Below are 8,674 nucleotides of genomic sequence, written 5' to 3'. Positions count from 1 at the left end.
GTCCAGGCGGGGAATCCTATTCGCCGATGAAACCGGTAAACCAGCCCTTATGAGGTATGACTTGAGAAGGAACAAACAACAATTAGCAAAGTGGAAACTCGTTATACTGTTTGTTGACCTTTTAGTCAGTTGCATCCCTGCAAGGGAACGGTGTCCAGTTCAAGGGAATATTACGATCTTGGTCACTTACAAGCCATATAAAATTGCGTGACCATCCTGGACATTCCTAGGGCTGAAAGAAAAATATCAGATGCATTCCAGCATGACAGCCCCTATTGATTATGATGCACACCTGTGCCCCACATCCGTTACCATCCCTTCATCACCGCTTTCGATCCGCTCAGTCAAACATTTGTTTTGACTTATTAGCAAATTCGAAGGCCGCAAGCTGGTAGAATCGTTAGTGCACCGGGAAAAATGTTCATCGGTGATTTTTGTTTTCCGGCTTTTCGTTCTGAGTTCAAATTCTGCCGAGGTCGAGGTTACCGTTCATCATTTCTGAGTCGATGAAACATGTACCAGTTGATCTTTGTCGTCGATATAATCGGCTTACATACTTCCCAGAAATGTTAAGCTGTTGAACTTATAGTAGAAAGGATATTAGCAAATATGATCCACCCGTAGCCATCTCATATTTCCCTTTTCTTTTGGCAAGTCGTGCAAAGCTCTGGCATGAGCTTCAATCTTTACACTTTACTCAGTCATACTCGTTGACAGATTTTAACAAGTCAACCTTGCTCCTGTATATTTTACTGTTCATTTTAGTGTTTAGCTCCTCAACCAACTTAGAATTGGTCTGTCTTGAGTTCCAAGCTTCAAAAGCCTGGATATTAACCTCGTTTCCGTAATATATAAATGATTGAAATTACAACACACCCCACATGGTTGGGGTGCTAGTCCATCACACGGTTAACTTCCCCGTTATAGCTCGAACGCATTTACAGAGGTGTGAGCTGAGCCAATGTGAAATACAGAGTTTTACTCAAAAACATAGCTAAACGCCCGGTCGAGGAATGCAAACCAGCATCTTATCATCGTCAATGCAACACCCTTACTACGACGACATGCGAATTATCATCAAATTCATCATATCGTCTAGTAATTCCTATTCCATTCTTTGCATCAGCAATCAGGGAAGTACTTAATGAATTTTCACCACCTCAACAAATCAAATATCTGCTTTGAAGATGGTTTAAAATGGCTGATATCAATTCCTGTTATTTGATATCTATATATTGTTGTGTCTGGCGAGAGTGATTCTCCTTTAGTGCCTTATAATTTAAGACACTCACCAGAAAACTTTCCACTCATTTACGTATTTATTTTTTCCTTAAATTTTCGTTACTTCTTGCAACCTTTTCAATAGTCATTGACTCTGTCCGTTAACGAATATTGAAAAGGTTGCAAAACGCAACGAAAATTTTAAGAAAAAGAAATAAGTAGATGAGTGGAAACTTTACCAGTGAGTGTGTTAAATAATAAGGCACTAAAAGAGAACGACTCTCCCCAGGCACAACATCATTCCAGAATACTATAAAGATGTCTTCATCTTTGCATTTGGCTTGCAAGATTCTTTATGGGAGTTCGTGTGTTGAAGCATATTTTCTTGTGCCAGTTTTGAACCCGTGACCTCATATTTTTAATTATTGCTATCGTTTAGCAGAATATGAGCTACCAGAGAAATAGAGTCGAGTCATTCGGCTTCAAACTGAGACCACCGTATCAATTCTGGATCAGTGCCTTGAAGGGATTTCGTGGAACAAATTGACCCAAGTACTTGTTTGCTGAAGTTTCGTTCTTCTTCTCTCAGTCTCCTCTGCTAATGTTACAGGGACATAAACAGAAGCCAGTTGCCAAGTAACCTGGAAGGACAAACACAGACTGACACTCCATCAGTGATGAAGGGTTCCAGAAGATCCGATCAACAGAAAGAGCCTGTACGAGAAATTAACGAGGACTCTATAGACACGCTTAACGTAGTTCTCAGGATGACTCAGCTTCAGACATGATGAGTCAAGACTGGCCCTTTCAATTACTGGTACGACCCATTTTTCCCAGCTGAGTTGACTGGAGCAACGCGAAATAAAGTGTTATATTCAAGGACATAACGCTCCACCAGGAATCGAACTCATGTCCTTACGACACTGAGTTAAATACCCTAACCAATACGCCACGCACCTTCATAAACACACACAAACAAATGCATACACATATACTGCGGGCCTCAACCCGATTCCGTCAGTCAGGTTCACTCACAAATCATTGGTCGATTCAGGCCTTATGTGCCGCGCAGTGGGACCGAGCCAGATTCAATGTAGTTGCGAAGCGAGCTTCTTAACAGTCGTACCTGCACCAATAGTTCAGCCCACTTCAAACAAAGCATCTTCTAGTTTTGACAATTCAGAATTATTCTGTTATCTGGTGACTCTCTCTCCCTCATCTATAACTACGTTTTACAACGTATTCCTTGCATTATAGATAGATAGATAGATAGATAGATAGATAGATAGATAGATACATACATACATACATACATACATACATACATACATAAATAGACAGATAGATAGACGGACAGACAGACAGGCAGGCAGGTAGACATACAGACAGGTAGGCGGGCAGGCAGGCAGATAATAGACAGACAGACAGACAGACAGACAGACAGACAGACAGATAGATAGATAGATAGATAGATAGATAGATAGAAAGGACAAGAGAGAGAGAAATACACACAGGGAGAAGAGGGAGAGAGAGAATGTGAGAATGAGAGAATGAGGAAACGATAGGACTACGTTATTCAATGAGCATCGACAAAGGCAGAATTGGACGTGAATAAATATTATGTAAGACTATTGAGTATATTTTTTGCTAAATTGTTTTTCCAATCATACTTATGAATATATAATGCACAATCGTTTGTACAATAAAATATATTTTGTCGGAGTCACGACTATTGTGTAGCTATAAACGTGAGTGAATACCTTTTCCATTCATAACATTCTCGGATTTTTATTCGCATTTATAACAACTTTATTTGCAAAAGCGTGAGCTGTATAGTGATTATCAGCTTATCGAAGTTTCCATTGATTTCAATATGCGACGAAATGAGTAAATTTCGATGGCTAATAAACTCTTTTTATCGAATATTTTTCACCTTTTGACATCTATGCTAGCTGTATACATGTATGAAGATTACTAACTTCCTGCACCAGGATCTTTCGATCATACCAACCCATGTATTTAATATGTAAATATAGAGAGAGTCAACAGATGAGATTCAGAGATGCTCAATATAGAAAACACTCTGTAGTGCTCAAATGATTTGAACTTAAACTTTGAAAACATTACCGAGAACTAAGTCTGATGGGTAAAGAGTGACTATAAGAGGAATCCAGGTAAGACTATGTAGATAATTATACAAATAACCAAATAAAACCTCCGGGGTAGATATACAAACTATACGTATATGTAAATAGAGTAAACATACACTGAAAATATTCAACCGATGAATATTGAAGTACAAATATATAGATAGTTATATTTTAAGAGAGAAAACTTACACACTGTACAAACTCACAGAAAATTAATGTGGGAAGGCGTGGTATAACAGATCTGACATCTGTTTCAGGGGGCTGGGAATTACTTCATAATTTTGGCAGTTGTAGTTCGCTAAAAGTCAATAATGTGCCACCACAGGCGGAAGCATGTAGACATTAGCAGATCCGGCTGCCGTCTTCAGGGTGGAAAGGTACATTTGAAATCATAACGCGTGAAGAGGAAGGCGAACATAAGTAATTGAAGGAGGGAAAATAGGCAACTCGATGCGGGTGTGGGGTATGGAAGGCAGGAAGTGCAAGGGGAGATGGTAAAGTATGATCAGAAAGATGGATGGGATGAGTGATCACGGTACTGAGAGAAGTAGAAGGAGGAGAGTTTGGAGGAGTAGGGTTTCTAAGGGTTGTGTTCTTGCTACTCGGAGGATTGAAGTGGGGATCAGTGACATAAACCGTAGGAGCCAAGGACAGGTGTTGAAGTTTGCGTCTATTAGAGCAGGGGTTTTCAAACTGGGGTCCGCGGACCACAGGGAGTCCGAAAGGACAAGACAGGGGGTCCGTAGAGAGCAAATACGTTTTATGGGCAATTTAATTTTATATATGTATTTTAATCGAAATCTTTTAATTGACAATAAACCTATTTGTTAAATACTGTTAAATAAATAAATGTCCAAGTATATGTTATTTTAAGCAAATATTTATGTATAAATTTCATAAGCGTTTATAAGGGGGTCCCTAAGGTAAAGCCTGAAATATAAAGGGGTCTGCAAGTCAAAAAGTTTGAAAACCAATGTATTAGAGGATCCTAGACGTGTTGAGGTAAGAGATTTTAATAGATGATTTGTTGAAGATGGGGTGATATTTATGTTGTCGTGGGAAATTGTAGCTTAGAATTATTTTTAAAATGCTTAGGTAGGGATTTAACTTGAAGTAAGATGGTGCGAACCATAGGATCCCGCACTTCCTTGGAGGCCTAAGAGAGCAGGAGTAGAGATGGTGAGTCCACATGAGGAGACTTGAGGTTATATATATATATATATACATACATACATGCATGCATGCATACATACATACATATGGTGGTTGTCTACTCCTTAAACAGAGTATGACCACCTCCTGCACCTACACCTTAGCCCTTTCATGGCGTCTGATGTGGCTTTTTAAACCAGACAATGTTTTGAAAAAACACCCACACAGATTGCACCTCTGATTTGCACTACCAATACCTGCAAGTAAGTTCTGCTCATTGTGGATCCTAACATGTCTTTTAAGACCCCCATTGGATTTGCAAACCCTCTGGCACATATATATATATATATACATACATACATGCATGCATACATACATACATACATACATACATACATACATACATACATACATACGAGCTTGTGTGTGTGTGCGTGTGTGGTCACTAAAGTTCTTTTGATTGACCAGATTTAACCTGGAGCCAAGGAAGCAGAACACGACAACATTAAGACACGTATGGAAACAATATTATAAACATTTCCTACGTTTATTGAAACATCGGCTATGTTACGTTAAGTATGTGTTATGACCGAAGATCTGCGTCACTGGGAATATAAAACTTGCTTTTATTTTCCTTGAGCCAACACAAATCAATGCAGTATACATATATATATATATATGTGTGTGTGTGTGTGTATTATATATAATATATATAACCTGATGGTTTGTTAATTTGGCACAAAGCACGCATATCTAAGGGGCAGATATAATCGATGGAACAGACGATCATATTGATCTTTGTGTACATCAAAGCAATGTCGACTCTGTCGTAATTTCGAGTAAAAAATGCTGAGAGATAAAAGAGAAAAGTGAAAAAAAATATTTATATAGTTTAAACACTACAGATTTTCCATACAAACTGCATATATGAACTTCTGAAAGACTGTAAAATCACTGAGTTTCGAAGTATTGACTTGATGAAAATACACAACATATATTTGTGTGTGTGTATACAGATAGAGAAGCAGACAGAGAGAGAGAGAGAGGTGGGGAGAAAGGAGTGGGTTACTCATCTATATATACTTGACATGTACAAGAACTTTGACGAAACACAAGCAAAAATGAAGGGGATCGACTTGAATTGCTGGGGGTAAACCATGCCCAGAATTCCTCTTAATATATTAGTGCAACAAGGAGGTATTGCCAGTTTGTTACAAATTCTACTGGCATGGAAACATAAACAGCTGACGTAGGTCTCAAATACTGCTGTGTCAAATCTTCCACTTCTAGTAAACATTTCGGTGTAGTGCTTCTTGGAAGCTGAGCCATTCTGTGGAATCGAAGAGTAAAAGCCCCTGCAGTCTATCATAAAGCGAATTTTATATTTGTTGTCGTTCTGCACCTCCACCACCTTGGTCCAACGGACGGGTTTCATGTATTCATATTTCAACACACCCAATCTCGTTCGGAAAACGCAAACTTTGTTCTTCACCTCGAAGACACGATTGAGCGACATAGTTGCGCTTCTATCTTCAAGGAGGCCAATAAATACAAAGCAGAGGCTGTAATATGAGACAGATACGAAGAAAACAGAAAGAAAGCTGTAAGCGATGAGAGATTTAAAATCTAATCTCTAAACGAGATTACAGAATTCCCTCGTGAAACAAAAGCAAGAAAAGCCCCCAACATTGCCAATACTGGAAAAGGATGAGGAGAGTAGAAATAGGCAAAGAATATTCCAGAGATAACTATGAAGCGCGGGTCTCAAACGGAGATAGAAGAGAGAATGATTGCGACACGAAACCAAACATATCAATCGAGATCTACCCCATGCATGTATTCTACCTTTGCATATATTTCCTTCTTCTATAAAGACTAAGTCTGAAATTCTATGGAAACTGGATAGTCAATTCCACCGACTCCGGTTGCTTATTTTCTACCCTGAAAGGATGAAGGGCCAAACAGATAATCGTGGAATTTGAACTAAAATCGTTCAACAAAAGGAAACGCTACTAAGCATTTTGTGCGGCGCGCTATCGATTCTGCCCCCTCACAAACTCACCAAATGAAAACATTGCTCTCAAAGTTTGCTACGAGGCCAGCAATTTCGAGGTAGTTTTCAACTGGTACTTCGGAGTAGTCTTCAACTGGTACTTCGGAGTAGTCTTCAACTGGTACTTATTTTATCGACCCCGAAAGGATAAAAGGTAAAGTCGATCTCAGCAGCATTTAAACTCAGAACGTAAATCGGGCGAAACGCAGCTAAGCATTCTGTCCGACGTGCGAACAATTCTTTTCTACTCTTAGCGCAAGGCTCGAAGTTTTGGGGGAGAGGCCCAGTCAATTAGATCGACCCCAGTAGGCAACTTAATTTATCGACCCCGAAAGGATGAAAGGCAAAGTCGACCTCAGTTGAACTCAGAATGTAAAGGCAGACGAAATACCGCAAAGCATTTCGCCCGGCGTGCTACCGTTTCTGCCAGCTTCTTCTTCATCTACTACTACTACTACTACTACTACTACTACTACTACTACTACTACTACTACTACTACTACTACTACTATTATTACTGCTACCTGTTCTGCTGCTGCGGCTGCCGCTAACGCTGTTACCGCTGCCTTTCTTCTTCCTCGTCATCATTAGGAGGAGGAGGAGGAGGAGGAGGAGAGGAGGAGATGGAGGATAGAAGTTAAGAAGAAAAAAACGGGGAGGGAGGGGAGAAGGTGAGGAGAAAACGATGGTGAAGGTGTTGAAAATGTTGGTGATGATGACAAGGAAGATGGCGACGACGACGAAATTAAGTGAATAATTTAATAACCATATTATGGGGGCTGGGGACTCTAACTACAGATGCATTGGTATCGAGGAAAGAAAAAAGAAGCAATTTTGAAGAGTATTATAATGGTAACGACTATGACGAAATTAATAACGATGCCAAGTGTTGGCACAAGGCCATTGGTTTCGGAGGAGGGGACGAACTGATTGCACCGACCCCTGTGATCAACTGGTACTTATATTACTGACCCCGAAAAGATGAAAGGCAAAGTCGACAACGGCGGAATTTGAACGCAGAACGTTAGGACGGACGAAACACCACCAAGTATTTTGCCCGGCGTGCTAACAATTATGCCCGCTAGTTGTCTTGAGATTGATGATAATGATGATGGCGATGATTGACGATGATGATTGGCGGTGATGATTGACGGTGATGATTGACGGTGATGATGGTGGTGATCATTGCTGCTGGTGTTTATGATGCTGATGATGATGATGATGAAGATAAAGATGACGACGAAGACGAGGACAACAAGTATGATAACGAGGAAGAAGAAAGAAGACAGTGGCAACAGCAGTAGCAGCAGCAGCTGCAGCAGCACAGGTAGTAGTAGTAGTAGTAGTAATGGTAGTAGTAGTAGTAGTAGTAGTAGTAGTAGTAGTAGTAGTAGTAGTAGTAATAGAAGTAGTAGATGAATAAGAAGAAAAACTAGGTGGAGGAGGGCTCGGAAACAGAAGTTAAGAAGAAAACGAGGAGGGAGAGGGAGGAGGTGAGGAGAAAACGAAGGTGTAGATGATGAAGAGGTTGGTGAGGATGACGAGGAGGATGCCGACGACGACGACGACGACGACGACAACGACAAAATTAACGTGGCAACAGTAGGAGAAAAAACGTGCATGTGCACTGAAGAATCGACGAATCTGATAAAATATTATTACTCTCAAAAATGCCGAAGAATATTTATTTCTAAATTCTATTAGGAAGTAAATGGAGTGAAATTACATTGGTGTAGAAACAAGATTTTCGTTATAAATACTCTAACTTTTCACCAATTACACATTGGATTTTCACCGTTAATATGCTTAGATATGAGTGAACTAGCTGCAAAATGCTTTAATATGAAATCAAGAAACTTACTCAGAAGATTTTCAATCTGATATGAAAAACAATTCTCTCTGTACATTAAATTTTCCATATAGTGACAGAAAAATCGGTTATCTTTAAACATATGTGAGTGTGTGTGTGTGCCTGTATCTGTGTGCGTATTTGTGCATGCGCGCGTGTTTTTGTGTGTATATATTTGTATAATCATATATATATATATATATATATATATACATACACACACACACGCACACACACACACACACACAC

The sequence above is a fragment of the Octopus bimaculoides genome, chromosome 9 (assembly GCF_001194135.2).
Source record: "Octopus bimaculoides isolate UCB-OBI-ISO-001 chromosome 9, ASM119413v2, whole genome shotgun sequence".
Taxonomy (NCBI): domain Eukaryota; kingdom Metazoa; phylum Mollusca; class Cephalopoda; order Octopoda; family Octopodidae; genus Octopus; species Octopus bimaculoides.
This window is presented reverse-complemented; position numbering follows the sequence as displayed.